Source organism: Mustela nivalis, assembly GCF_964662115.1.
Source record: "Mustela nivalis genome assembly, chromosome: 19".
NCBI classification, from domain to species: Eukaryota; Metazoa; Chordata; class Mammalia; order Carnivora; family Mustelidae; genus Mustela; species Mustela nivalis.
The window spans coordinates 10,584,788-10,597,699 of NC_139038.1; the positions used below are offsets into that span (position 1 = coordinate 10,584,788).

Sequence of the window (12,912 nt, forward strand, 5' to 3'; positions counted from 1 at the left end):
TTATTACCGAGATAGTCTTTCCAAATTGATCTTCTAGTTACTCCGGGCTGCAGCCATGGAGACGGCCCCAACTCAATTACATGCCTCTCTCTGTTCTTGACAGATTCCCGCGGAGGAAAGTCGGGGGCGGAGGCCCCACGGAGAGGAGGCGCGAGGCAGGGAGGTGCACAGAGCCGGGGGTCCTGCTCCAGAGAGCTGCCTACAAAGGCGGCCACCGACAGACGGAGGGAACACGGCGCGAGAAAGCAGAGCTCAGCGATGCACCTGACGGCGGACGGAGGAGGCCCGCGTCCGTCCATTCCTTCCTTCCTTCCTCCGATGGCTCAGCAAACGTTTGTTCTGTGCGCTAGCCCTGGGGGCCTCCCCTGACTTTAGTGGGTGAGTCAAATGGGGATCAAGTCATCACTCCCTCCATGGGAAACCGACCGACCAGCAGACTCAAGAGTGCGTTAGGGCTCTGGAGCCACGGAGGTGGGGAAAGCCGAGACCTAGAGAATGAGCGGCTGGCCTGGCCGGGGGCAGGGTAGGGGACAGGCAGGTAGGACACTGGGTTCAGGACACCGTGCCAAGGCCGGCTTTCCTTCCACGATGCAAGAGCAAAAGCTCTGACTCCGAGGTCTGGGCAGATCCCTCCTCGGCGGAAGGAGGGGCAGGGCAAGCTGGTAGGGGGCAGTGGGGGTCTCTTCCCCTGGGAGTGAGGGCTGCAGGAGGGCCCTGGGATCCCAGAAAATCCCAGGACAGGAGAGAAATATTTTAGGAAGCGCTGAGACCCTGGTCCAGGGGGGCCTTAGGCATGGAGGCTGGAGAGGGCTGTCCAGTGGGTCCCCATTCCCCACGGCGGTGGGGGGGGTGCAGGGCACGGTCTCAGCTTAGGTGGATACACCGTCCGGCTCACTCCTGCATGCTCTATAACAGCTGGCCCAGGGCCCCCAGGTCGCGTGACACCCGGGACAGGACAGGGCACTTTGGTGTGGTTCCCAGGCCTTCCCATCTCGGGGGCCAGCGTCAAGAGCCCCAGAATTTGAACGCTACTCCCTCAACTTGAGTGTGTGTCCGAAAAGCTAGGGACTGTGTTCTGTAGAGCTGGGTCCCGGGCCCTCTCCCAGTGCTCCAGGGTCAAGCCAACCTGTCCTCTTGGAAGGGCCTGGGCCGCACCTTGGACAAGCTCCCAAGGTGGGGAAACTGAGTCCTGGGCTCCTCAAAGTCAGCAGTGAGCTGAGCTAGAAGTTGCTCCCACGGGGACCCTTAGCCACTAGCCACATCTGAAAAGTCTGTCTCGGCCGAACTGGAAGGTGTTCGAAGTGTACTACAGACACTGGATATCAGAGACTTCGTCTAAGGCAAGGACCTACAAAATAGAAACTATTTCCATATAAAAGAAAAGACTATTATGCGTTGAAACGAATATCGTTTGGACTGTGCACGTTGACTACAAGGCTGGGTGAATAACATGTATCGTTGAAGTGAATTTCACCTGTTTCTTCTTCACTTTTTTTTTTTTTTTTAAATGCAGCTACTAGGAAATTTAAAATTCCCTCTGTGGCGTGAATTTCGTGGCTCACGTTCTACTTCTGTGGGCCAGCGGTGCCAAACCCTGGGACCCGAGAGGCGGAGGCCACAGGTCTGCCCGTGCCCCGATGGCAGACCTCCTTGATTCCTGCCTCGGCTGGGCTGGCCGGCTGCGGGGCCCGAAATCCCAAAGCGAGGGCTTTCTGTTGTTGGGCCCCGAAGGCTCGGAGGACTCTAAGAGGTTCCTCTGCAGATCAGACACCCCAGTGACAGAAATGATTTTGTCCTTAGTGGCCACGGAAACAGATCTGGGCATGAAAGGAGTTGCTGGTGGCCTGGGGAATGGCCCATCTGTGGCGTGGGGGTGGGGGGTCTGGGTCACAGACTCAGGAGGCCCCTCCACCCCGCCCCCAATGAGCCCATCACCTACCCTCGGGGGCTACATGGCCCCCACATTGCCTGAGCGCCCCAGCTACGTTCCAGACTCTACACCCGCCTTGTCTGCCCTTGTTGTAGGGACCCGGCTGGCCACCTTCAGAGCCCGTTTCCATACACTGCATCTGATTTTCCCTTTGCTCTCCATGGTGGGAGCAGGAGACTGACTTGAAGACAAACAGGGGTAGCTCATTCCAGAAGCTGTTCAAGTCTTATTTTTAAGGATGAATACTAATTATCAGAGAAAATCACCTCCTGAAAAGCCAAGGAAAGCCACGGAGATGGCACAAAGGCGTGGCAGGTTGGGGATGGGGAGTCCTGAGGTCCACCCCGACACGCACCGTGAGGCTGCGGAGTCTGTCCTTCCGTCTCCATAATCGGGCTGCTTACCTGTAAGAGGAAGTGCTTGGGCTCACTGTCCTCACCCTTGGCCCCTGGGGTCACGTCTAGGGTAGCCTAGTCCCAGGTTCCCTGGAGGCTTGCCCCCAGCTAAGGGTTACCTTGTTGGGGGCAGCGGGACTGTCCCTCCATCTGTTCCCGATCCCCTTGAGCCTTACCTCCAAGGAGCAAGAAGCCAGGAGAAGTGGAATCAGAATCACGGAGAAGGAAATGATGCACTCGGGAGGTCAGGGACCTAGGACGGGGTCCCAACCCCAGGGGGACATGGGGGCTGAGTCCCTGTGGGCAGCTCTCCCTGCTGGCCGGTGTGCTGGTTGGAGACAGTGGAACACACGCACTGGGGCCAGGAGGGAGAGACCAGCTCCTGCCAGGGAGTCTCTGGATGGATGGGGATATAGGATGCCCCAGGGCGTACTTACTTCCACAAATCCCTGGCATTCTTGATCCCTATCCGTGAAATGGGGATTGGCAGACCACCTGCCCGGAGGGTCCTCGGGAAGACGGCAGGCATGGAAGAGGCTTTGTGATGGAGGGAGTCCTCTGGCTTCCAGGTTGATAAGGGGAGGCGGTGAGCAGAGGCTGTTTCCAGGACTGTGCAATATGCGGGTTGCAGTCAGGCCTCAGGGAGGGTGCGGGAAGAGGGAAGGCCCGTGCAAATGTGCTTTTTTTTTTTTTTTTTAAAGATCTCATTTATTTATTTGAGAGAGAGACAGAAAGAGCACACAAGTGGAGGTGCAGAGGGAGAGGGGGAAGCAGACTCCCGGCTGAGCAGGGAGCCTGACTCAGGGCTCGATCCCAGGACCCCAGGATCACGACCTGAGCCGAAAGCAGACGCCTTGACCGACTGAGTCACCCAGGCACCTGCAAATGGTAGAAGCCCCAGCAGGTAGGGAGCAGCCGCCAGCCAGGACTCCTCCTCCAAACTCCCCCCCAGCTGAGGGAGCTTCTGCTGCCCTTCCCAGGGGAAGGAATTGAACTTGACGACAACAGAATGCCCATGACCTTGTGCTTAGAATTCTCACCTCCTCAGGAGGGTCAGTTCCAGCAAAGACGGTGACTGGGACTGTGCCCCTAGATGAAGCCGACAGATTAAGAAATTGAGCACTACCCTTCGTCGCCAGGCACTACACCAAGCATTTCTCCGGTGCCACAGGTCCTTCGGCCCCCACAGCCATCCTACAGAGAAAGGACTCTCTTGTCTCCCTATTATGGATGAGGAAGCTCAGGCCAGAGAGATCAGTCCACTGGCCGGGAAGATACCGTGAAGGTCAAACCCGGGTGTCTTACCTTCGTCCCACATAGTGGGGCGGGGCCTAGACACGCCGGGCCAAGCCCTTCTACTGCACCACACTGTCCCCAGTCTGCCTGGGCGAGGTGGGGTTCAGGCTGGCTGTTCTGGACTAGAAGAGCATCCCAGAGGCCGGAAGGGAGCTCCGACCCGCAGCACTCTTCTCGCTTTATGGCTGCTCTGGATTCTGCCTGCAGAGGGCAGTACTGAGCACACAAAGGTGCTCCCACCCTGCCAGGGCTCAGATCCAGGGGGAAGGGGGTGGTGGCCCTGGGCTGCAGAGGCTTTGGGTTCTCTGCCCCAGGACTTGGGGTCTGGAAAGCATTCTCCCTAGAAACCAACAGCCCAACGAGCTGGCCCTTCCGGGGACCAGGGTGCCCCAGCTGGGCCTACAGAGGCCACGCCTTACCTCCCCAGATGGGCGGCGGCCCGTGGGATGGAGGGAGACGCAGTAGGCCAGTGGGATGAACCAGGGCTACGGAGGCAGGGCCAGCCACGTCATGCCTATGATGTATGTCCCTAAGCAAGTCAGTTCCTTTCATCGTCTAAGGCCAGTGCAAGACACACTCACAGGCTCAGTGAAGTCATCCACTGAGGGGCCACACTGTGGTTTACTGAGAGGCTGCAAAAAAAAGCGGGAAACAGAGGTGCAGGGAGGTGCAGTACCTCGCCCAAGGACACATGGCTCCAAGAAGAAGAGCCAGGATTTGAACCCACAGTCTCTAGGTCCTAGCTCCTCCCCCTCGGTGATGCTGCCGCACCAAGGCCAGGAGAGGGCAGGTGGGGGTGTGGGTCTCAGGCAGGCTGCACAGCACTCGGTCAAGGCGTCCGCAGGCCTCCTTGGTGATGGCGGGGTGGGGGAGGTACGCCCAAGAGGGCAAAGGATGGTGTGGGGTAGGGGGTGGGGGATCTTGGCCTCACTCCCAGTCCCCACTGCTCTGGCCAGTGCTGTGGGCAAGGCATTCGGGGGCCACCCGAGCCCCTCTGGGCTTGGCTTCGGGCTGTGCACTGTGGACCTGCCCTGCCCGGAAGGAGCTCGGTCTGATGGGCTTGTGGGCTAGACCTGGTCCCCGAAGTTTATCCTTTACCCAGTGCCCGCTGTGTGCCCAGCAGGGTCGCAGGAGGCTGGGCAAGGACCTCGTGGGCTTTGCTGGGACCTGGAAGATGTTCAGTCTCTGTTCGGCTCTCTCCATCTAGGCCAGGAGCTCCCTGGGGTTGGGGCCTGCCTGGCTTCTGTCCCTCCCAGGAGTGCCCAGCATGGCAGGGGCCCAGCGCAGGACTCCTTGTGCCGAGTTCAGATGCCTGGCTCCGGAGAGGATGGGGAATGCGCTCCCGGATTCCAGAGGACTGGCCGGTATGGTAGGGAGGCGGGTGACCCGCGATCAGCAGGAGGGCTGCCCAGCCGCGATGGGCCTGGGAGCCTCCGGCCGGGTCTGCGGCGACCTTGGGCATGCCCCTGCCTTCCGTCCCATCTCCGGGGACAAAGGCTGGGAGAGGTGCCTGGACCAGCCACCGGAAGCCAACCTGGGCAAGGTGGGAGTGACCAGCCCCCCCACCCCCCACCCCGCCTTCAGTCCTCCAGCCGCCGCCGTCGCCGCCGCCACCGCGCCGGGCGCCGGCCTCCGCTGCGGGGTGGGGGGGCCCTCCCCGCGCCCTGCCGGGTGACCTTGACCCCGCGCCCGGGGGGGGGTCCACTCCCGCGCCCCGGCTTCCTAATCCGGCCCCCCGACGGGCGCTGGGGAGACCGAGGGGCGTCGCCCGGCAGCCAGGGGGCGCCGAGGCCGCGGGCGCCCCTCCCGCAGGCCCCCCTGGCGGCGGGCGCTGGGGCGGCGGCGCGCGCTCGGGGCGCCGGGGGCGGGGCGGGGGGCGCGGCGCTCCCCCCGCGGTGCCCAGGCCGGGGCGCGGGGCGGGCCGGGCGGGCTAATCCCGTATGTAAATGGCAGCCAATGGAGGGTGGTGTTGCGCGGGGCTGGGATTAGGGCCGGGGCGAATGGCTGGCAATCTTACTGGGATTACAGAACAAAGAGCCTCCCTGCGCTCCCGCTCGCGGCTCCGCTCCCCGCGCCGCGCCCCGCCCTCCGCCGCAGCCCGCGCCGGGGGTGGGGGCCGCCGAGCGCCAGCCCCCCGGCCGGCCCGAGAGCCCCCGCCGCGGCCCCTCCCCGGCCGGCGCCCCGCGCCCCGCGCCCCGCGCCCCCCGCCGCGCCGCGCCGCCCGCCCGCCCTCCGCCGCGCCTTCCCCCATTCTCCCGGATTAATTAAGGCGGCAGCGGCAGGAGGCTGAGTCCTGGCCGCGGGCCGGGGGCCGGGGCGCCGCTGGCAGGAGCGCTTGGGGATCCTCCAAGGTAGGAGAAACTTTTGCGGGGGGCGGGCGCCCGGGCCCTTCTCCCCTTCCCCTCCCACCCCCAGCCCCCGTGGCCCCCGCCCCTCCCCCTCAAGGTGCTCCAGAATCCGGGTCCGGCTTTTGGGTGCCCGGGGAGGCACGTGACTGGGATTATAATTCGGGCCGGGGAGGTCGGGGGTGGGGGGTGGTGGGGGTGGGAGGGAAGGGCCGGCCGCCCCCACCTGCCGGGAGGGGGTGGGAGCCGGGAGCTGTCACCCCCACCCCCCCCACGAACTCCCGGCCCTCCCGGAGGTGGGGGGCGCCCCGGGGCGGGCGGCGGGCGCCCGCAGGCTGCTGCAGTTGGCGAATGAGGTCAGTCGTGCTGCCCGCGGCGGCGGGTGCCAGTGTGGGAGCGGAGGGGGGCTGGGAAGGCCGCGGGTCCCCGCCCCCCCAACCTCTGCCTCCCTCGGGCTGGGCCTTCCCCTGGCCGGCGCCCCCCCCCCCCCCCCCCCGCAAGCAGGCTGAGTCCAACACTGCGCGGACTGCCCCGGCACGGTGGTTTCTGGCGGGGGTCTCCTGGGAGGGGGCCGGCCTGAGTGGGGGGCCGCTGAACCTCTGGAGGAGGGTGCAGTGGAGTCTCAGGGGGCGGCCGTGGGGGCCCCCCCCCGAAGCTTCCAGGAGAGCAAGTTGGGGGTGCCCCGCATGTGGGTGGTCTCTGAGTTCCTGCACTTGGGCAGGGAGGCCTGTGGAGCGCCCCAGGGTGCTTGATGCCCACCCACCCCCACCCCCATCCTGAGTCCCTGGAAAGGATGGGCTTGATGCCTGTCCTGGGCTCCAGCCCCGGCCTGCCGCCAGCCAGAGGAACGATGCCCTGGCCTGGGCCCAGGGCCGAGGGGGGACCTTGCAGCCCAGAGGTCTGCCCTCCTGGCAGTGCTGGAGCCCTGGACATCTGGCCGTGCCACCCAACCTCCCAGGACACCAGGCCTGGAGTGGGAGGCTCCTGTGTCCCCACCACAGCCCAAGTGAGGGGGTCTCGGTGCAGGCCCGCGCGGGGAGCGTCTGCCTCGGATGGAGCGTGGTCCTGGGGGTGTGGGGTGTGGGACTGCCCTGGGATTGCCCCGGCCTGGGAGCGGCGGGGAGGGGCAGGCATGGACATCTAGAGGAGTGGGCGTTTGTGCGCAGGGGGAGGAAGGGGCGGCCAGAAGCTGCTCCGACCTCCTCCTGTGGGATTTAGTTGCCCGTGGCTGGGACTGTGTGCTTCTTGGCACTGCCCCGGTCCTCGGGGCTTGGGAGGTGCCTTTCCAAGCAGCCATTTATTTCAGCAGCGTCATTCCCAAAGGGAAAGGGCATGGTCATCGATTATTTATTCGGAGCAGGAGGTGGCAGCGACTAGGATGCTGGTGGCTGCTGCTGGCGGCTGGCGGGGAAGGTCTGGGTACAGAGGTGGCAGCGACGGGGGTGGTCCGGTGCCCATCCCGAGCCCCCCATGGCGGGAAGGGGTTCAGGAGGCTGCGAGGTAGTCGCTGACCTCTTCTGAACAGGGACTGCTGGACCAAGGGACAGACGGGGCTCTGAGGTGACAGGATGTCGGAATCCCTGGCCTGCTTTTGGGATATGAGAGGCATCAGACCACACCCCATTCCCTCGCCTGCTCTGCCAGTGACCTAGAAAGTTGAGGCTCTGACTCAGAGGGTCCCAGAGGACCCCTGCAGAGGAACCAAGCAAAGGTGGGAACTCTGTGGCCACTTGCTGCCCCGCGCATTGAAAATGCGGGAGACCTGGGGCGGGAGGTCCGGCGGCGGGGTCTCGGAAGACGGCGTTGTAGGGGCGGGCTTAACCCACTTCCTTAGGGCACTGTGCTCTAGGTGCTGGAGGAGGGGTCATTTCCCGTGCAGCAGCGCGTTAATGGCAAATACTTCTTATCTGTTCTGTGAAGGCAGGCTCCCGGAGCCGGGCTAGCGGCACGGCGGCGGTCGTTAGCATTGGATGCTTGGAAGTAGTCGGGAAGGCAGGCATAGTAGGGGTCTCGGAGGCAGCTGTTCTAGAAGCCTGTCTCCAGCAGCCGGGGCCTGCACAGTTTGGTGGCAGTCGGATGGTTGGAAGCCCCAGGTGAGGACCTCACGGCCCTGGGGTGGGTGACGACACCCTGGAGCGTTCGTATCCCAAGGGTGACCTTGGAGGCACAGACCGCATCTCCCCGGCCGCCTCCGTCCTGGGTTGGGGGGTTCTTCGTCTCCAGCTCTCCCCGCTCCTCGACTGGCGCCTTGAATCCCGCAGTTTTCCTGAATGGCCTTTGCACGGGCTGTCCCTCCTCCCTGGAAGGTTCTTCCCATCTTTCCGCTGAGGGAGTGGGGGACTTCCTCTGATGGCCCGACCGGGCTAGCGCGAGGGGTCGGGGTGGCAGGATCTGTCCCTCTCGTCTCCTCTCTGGGAAGGCTTCTCTGGCTGTCGTGTCCTCGGGCTGGAATCCCAGGGCCGGCCACGGTGCTACCTCTGTGTCCCCCCCCCCCCATGATGTCCTGTCCTTCCTCTATCCCAATGGGGATCTTGCTCAAAAGTTCCACATCTGTCCCCCAAGTGCACTAGGGCCAGGGCAGAGATCAAGGCTTGCTTTGGATTCCGTGGTGTCCTGGGGCTGGTCCCCAAGTACTTGTTGAGTGGCTGCTTGAGGGAATGAATGGAGTCTGACTTCGGGGCCTTGGCCCACACGGCTGAGCAGTTCCTCCCGTGATCCCGAATCCCTGTCTCCGGGGAAGGCCCCCCCCACGCAGTGAGGAGAACGCCAGGGTCTTCCCCTGAGCTTCCTGCTCCCCACCCTCCCGGGGCCCCCTGTCCCCATGACCCCAGCCTGTGTCTTCCGCTCACACCGCGAGCCTGGGGCTCTGCTCCCTTGATGTCCTCTGTCCTGCGGCTCTCGGCCCTCCGTCCCTACGCTGTCTGTGGGCACCTCTGTGTTGCCTGGACGCCAGGTTCTGTGAGACAAGCAGGAGGCCCAGCTCCCCTCAAGGGGCCCCCCGGGAAAGAGACCTGCAGGGTTCATTCACAAACACTGGCAAGCAGGGCAGGACTCAAGGCCAGGGGCTCACGGAACCTTCCGGAAGCGTGTGGGGTCCGGGAGACGTGGACCCTTGGGGCAGCTGCAAGGGCATTCCCAGCAGGAAGAGATGAAGATGGTTGAAGGCAGTGAGATGCCCCCCCCGTTCTGCGGCGACTTCTGTGTGTGGGTGGTGGGGGTGTCTAGGCGGGGGCCCCAGGGGGGCAGGGGGCCGGCTCCCCCTCTCAGCTCCCTGTTGGCAGGCGTGTCTAGCTGGGACTCTGTGATTCTGGTGCTCAGCAGGGAGCTTGCTCTGTCATTTCACACCCAGTGTGGTCCTGGTTGGTGATGGGCAAGGGGCGCAGAGCCCCTGGGGAGAGGGTTGGGGCGGGGTGGGGGCTGACCCCTCCTTCACCGTGACTTGCTACGTGAGCTGTGAGCTGAGTGAGGTTGTACTTCGTCCCTTCCCGGGCTGGGGAGGACGGGTCGGGGTGGGGTGTGTGTCTCAGGCAGAGCTCTTGCTCCTGACCCCCTTCCTCTGGGTCCAGAGCTATGCGTGCCCCCACCTGTCTCCCTCCCTCAGGACCACCTGCTTCTGGTCGCCAGATCTGGCTAATAAAAATAGGGATGCCCGGTTAAATTTGGGTTTCGGGTAAGCCACGGATAACGCGGGATTGAGGATGTAACTTACACTGAAGACTGACTTGTTTGTTTCTCTGAAGCTGAACCGGGGTCTGGTATTTTATCCGGCAACCCTACAGCCGTGACCTGCGGGCCATGGGACCCTTGCGGGCTGCGGAGAGGCTCAGGGCGGGGTTGGGCCTAGAGCTGGGGGGGTCAGGGCTCGACCTAAAGCTTCAGGGATGATCTGGGTGAGTTCGAATCAGGTAGCGCCGCATCTAGTTTCCTTGGCCGGGCTTTCTCTAGTCCGGATCCCCGGTTAGGCTTGGGTGCTGTGGGGGGGACTCAGGGATTCCCCAGTCTGGGAAGTGCTGGTTTTCAGAGATTTCTCTGCCACTGTGGCAGGAGGAGGAGGAGGAGGGGGCAGGGAAGTTGTGGGGTACACTGCATCAGACACCCAAGTTAGGATTTGCAATCCAGATATGCCGAGCCGGCCCTGAGCACCGGGAGGCTGTTGGTGTGATGTCCCCGCTGCAAGGCTTGGAGATCCTGCCTCGGGCGGTAGGGGGGCTGGCGGGGGAGGGTCTCTGCTGGGTTGCATCACAGGCAAGCGGGCCTATCCCCTTGGGGGGGTTGCCTCGTTGGTGTGACATCAGCCTCCAGACCATGCTGAGGCCCCGGGAGTGTGGACTGACTGTGGCCAGGAAGTAAGGGGCAGGGTCTTGTGGGCCATGTCCCCTGGCCCCAAGTCCAGGATATGTGCTCACACGTAAAATGAGGAGCATATCCCCATCATCCTGTCTGAGCCTCAGGGGTTATGATTGGGGAGGGGCCTCCAGAACGTGGAAATGTGGGTCACCCCGGTGCAGAGATGGTGCGGGAAGCCAGAGAGGTGAGTGGTCCTGGCTCAGGGGCTTGGGGTCCTGGGCAGCGCCTGCAGGTGCCCAGCAGGGCTTGTGTAGTTGGAGATGGAGGGCCTGAGCTCATCGCTGGAGGCCAGAACTGGAGATAGTCCTCAGGTGGCCTCTTTCCTGGACCAGGCCAGGCCTGTTTGCCGATTAGGGTCTAAGGCGAGGGCAGGGTGGGGAGTGGTTCAAGGTACATTTTCTGGCTTCTGACAGAAGCAGTATAGAGGGGAGTCCCTCTTTGTCCATCTGTCTGTCTGTCACTCCACCAGCCAGTGGGAAACTTACAGATGCCCCCCTGCCCCCCAGCTCTGCGGGGTCTCAGGTCCTGGCATCCGGCCCGCACGTAGGAGGGGCTCACCCCGCACATTGTTCGGTGTTTCGTCGAGGGATGGGGGAGAGCCAGGGAAAAGCCCAAGGTTTAATCCGTGTGCTTTCCAAGGGGTTTGACCATTGTCTGCAGCCAGCCTCCTACCCTTCCCCAGCCCCTCGCAACCACTGTGTGTTTTCTATTTTCTTTTTCTCTCTCTCTCTTTTTTTTTTTTTTTTTTTTTTTTTTTTTGCGATTTATTTATTTATTTGAAACAGAGAGAGTACCAGCAGCGGGAGAGGCAGAGGGACAGGGAGAAGCCGGCTCCCCACTGAGCCGGGAGCCCAAGGCGGGGCTCGATCCCAGGCCCCTGGGATCATGACCTGAGCCAAAGACCGCGGCTTTAACCCACGGAGCCACCCAGGCGTCCGTCTTTCTCTCTTCTTTTTAAGCCACTGTGCATATCTGTCCCTGCGGTGTTTGCTGTTTCCAGAATGTCACCTAAATGCAGTCACACAGAACGTAGCCTGCATCGGGCTTCATCAACCTTTTGGTGGCTGAGTAAGGTGCCGCCGTTGGGCCGTGCCTCATAGCTCTGCCCGCCCTGCGGTGGCAGTGGTGGCGGGGGTCGGGGACACCCGGTTGGCAGAACCCCACCGGGGACCAACCGAGAGGCAGGGGTACCTTTGGCTCATTCATGTTCGCAAAGGCACGGCCTGTGCCCCGTCCCCACCCCCACTGAGCGCTAACCCGGAGCCAGGAGAGGTGCACCCCTCCGTCCGCCGAGCTAGAATTTCATCCTCCGGGTCTGGTGACGCAGCCGGCCCGCGAGCCCCCCCGATGAAATTACAGCCTGCCCGCGGCCGCGCTCCCATCCACGCAGCCCTCCGCCGTGCAGGTGGGCTCCCGGGGACATTGATGCCCTGAGGCCGGGGACAGCTGGGGGGTGGGCGGGGGCAGCCGTCTGGGCCCGGGTGGTGTCTCCCCCATCTCCGGGCGTCCGGGTTTCCTGGCCGTGTGTCCCTGATCTCCACTCCTGCGTTCTTTTAGCTCGGGGTCGAACGTCTCTGTTTGTCTGAAACAAGGCCAGGGCATGTTCGGGGAGGGGGGGTGGGCAGGAGGGGCCACTGAGGCCGGCGTCCCGGTCAGGAGCGTGATTAGGGCCCCCTAGGAGGGGGCTGTGTGACATCGGGCAAGTGACGTCTGATCTCTGTGCTTGGGTTTGGTCATCTGCAAACGGGACAGTGGAGCCAGCGAGAGACTCAGCTGTGGTCACATAGGCTGGTGGGCCTCCACGGAGCTGCAGGGTATGGGGGGGCTGCTGACTGGGAGGGGGTGGGGACAGGCAGGCCTCCACTTGAGTAGGGCCACTTGTAGCCACTTTACCTGTTAGGGTTCTAAGTAAAGACATTTGCCGCCCCACCTTGCCCGTGGTCCGTGCGGCATGGACAGCGGCCGTTCTGAACACTTCCGCGGGCATCACTGAGATTTCGGTTCGTCACAGAAGCTTCTAGTCCGGCCGATTCCCGCTCTGCGGCGTGCCCACTGTCCACCGTGTGAGGTGGACGGCTGCCGAGTCGGCTGAGCCTCGGCATCTGACCATCTGAGAAGGGGAAGGCAGCAGTACCTTGCGGGGTCGTGGCTAGGTGGCCTGAATGGCGGCGTCTCCCACCAGGAGCTTGGCGGCCCCCCAGGGCACGTGCGCCCCGCAGGAGAGGGAGCCCCTGGGGTGCGAACGTGGCCCGCGTGGCTGTCTGGAGAGACGGGAGGCGTATTAACTTTGTTTTTGGTAAATGAGTCATTTGTTTTTCCTGGGGAGCTCGACAGCCCCAAGGAACCCCTCCCCTGGCCTGGTCTGGAGGCCTGCACCCCTCAGTCCGACCCTTGGGCTGTCCTCGGTGGGAGCCTGGAGCGGGCGAGGCCCAGATGCGGGTGCTCCTGGGTGGCTCTCTGGCGCTGCCCGCCCACCCACCCGGCTCCAAGGTGGTCCCGGCGGGCTCCAGGGGAGTCTTATGACTGGGCCGGTCTGGTGTCTCTCTCGTGTTTATCCAGGAGCTGGTTTTTCAGGTGTGCCGGCTTTTGGCAGAGGCCC

The 12,912-nt window shown here is 63.4% G+C and overlaps 1 protein-coding gene and 1 long non-coding RNA gene across 3 annotated transcripts in view; one reads left to right on the plus strand and one right to left on the minus strand.

Moving 5' to 3' along the window:
• Nucleotides 1–2,136: 2,136 nt before the first annotated feature.
• LOC309854551 lies at nt 2,137–4,235 on the minus strand. Its single transcript, XR_014306295.1, has 4 exons — nt 4,041–4,235; nt 3,366–3,519; nt 2,763–2,934; nt 2,137–2,334 (listed from the first exon to the last, which is right to left on the minus strand). It is a non-coding gene; the product is annotated as an uncharacterized lncRNA (long non-coding RNA).
• An 871-nt stretch (nt 4,236–5,106) lies between these two features.
• GTF2IRD1 (GTF2I repeat domain containing 1) overlaps nt 5,107–12,912 on the plus strand; it is a 96,761-nt gene continuing 88,955 nt past the window's right edge. Inside the window, exon 1 of one of the 2 annotated variants that reach the window (XM_082712622.1) lies at nt 5,107–5,127. The gene's annotated coding sequence lies outside the window, so the exon portion shown is untranslated. Of the gene's footprint in view, nt 5,128–5,821; nt 5,973–12,912 lie in introns of those variants that run through there. The other variant, XM_082712620.1, reaches the window with a different exon arrangement.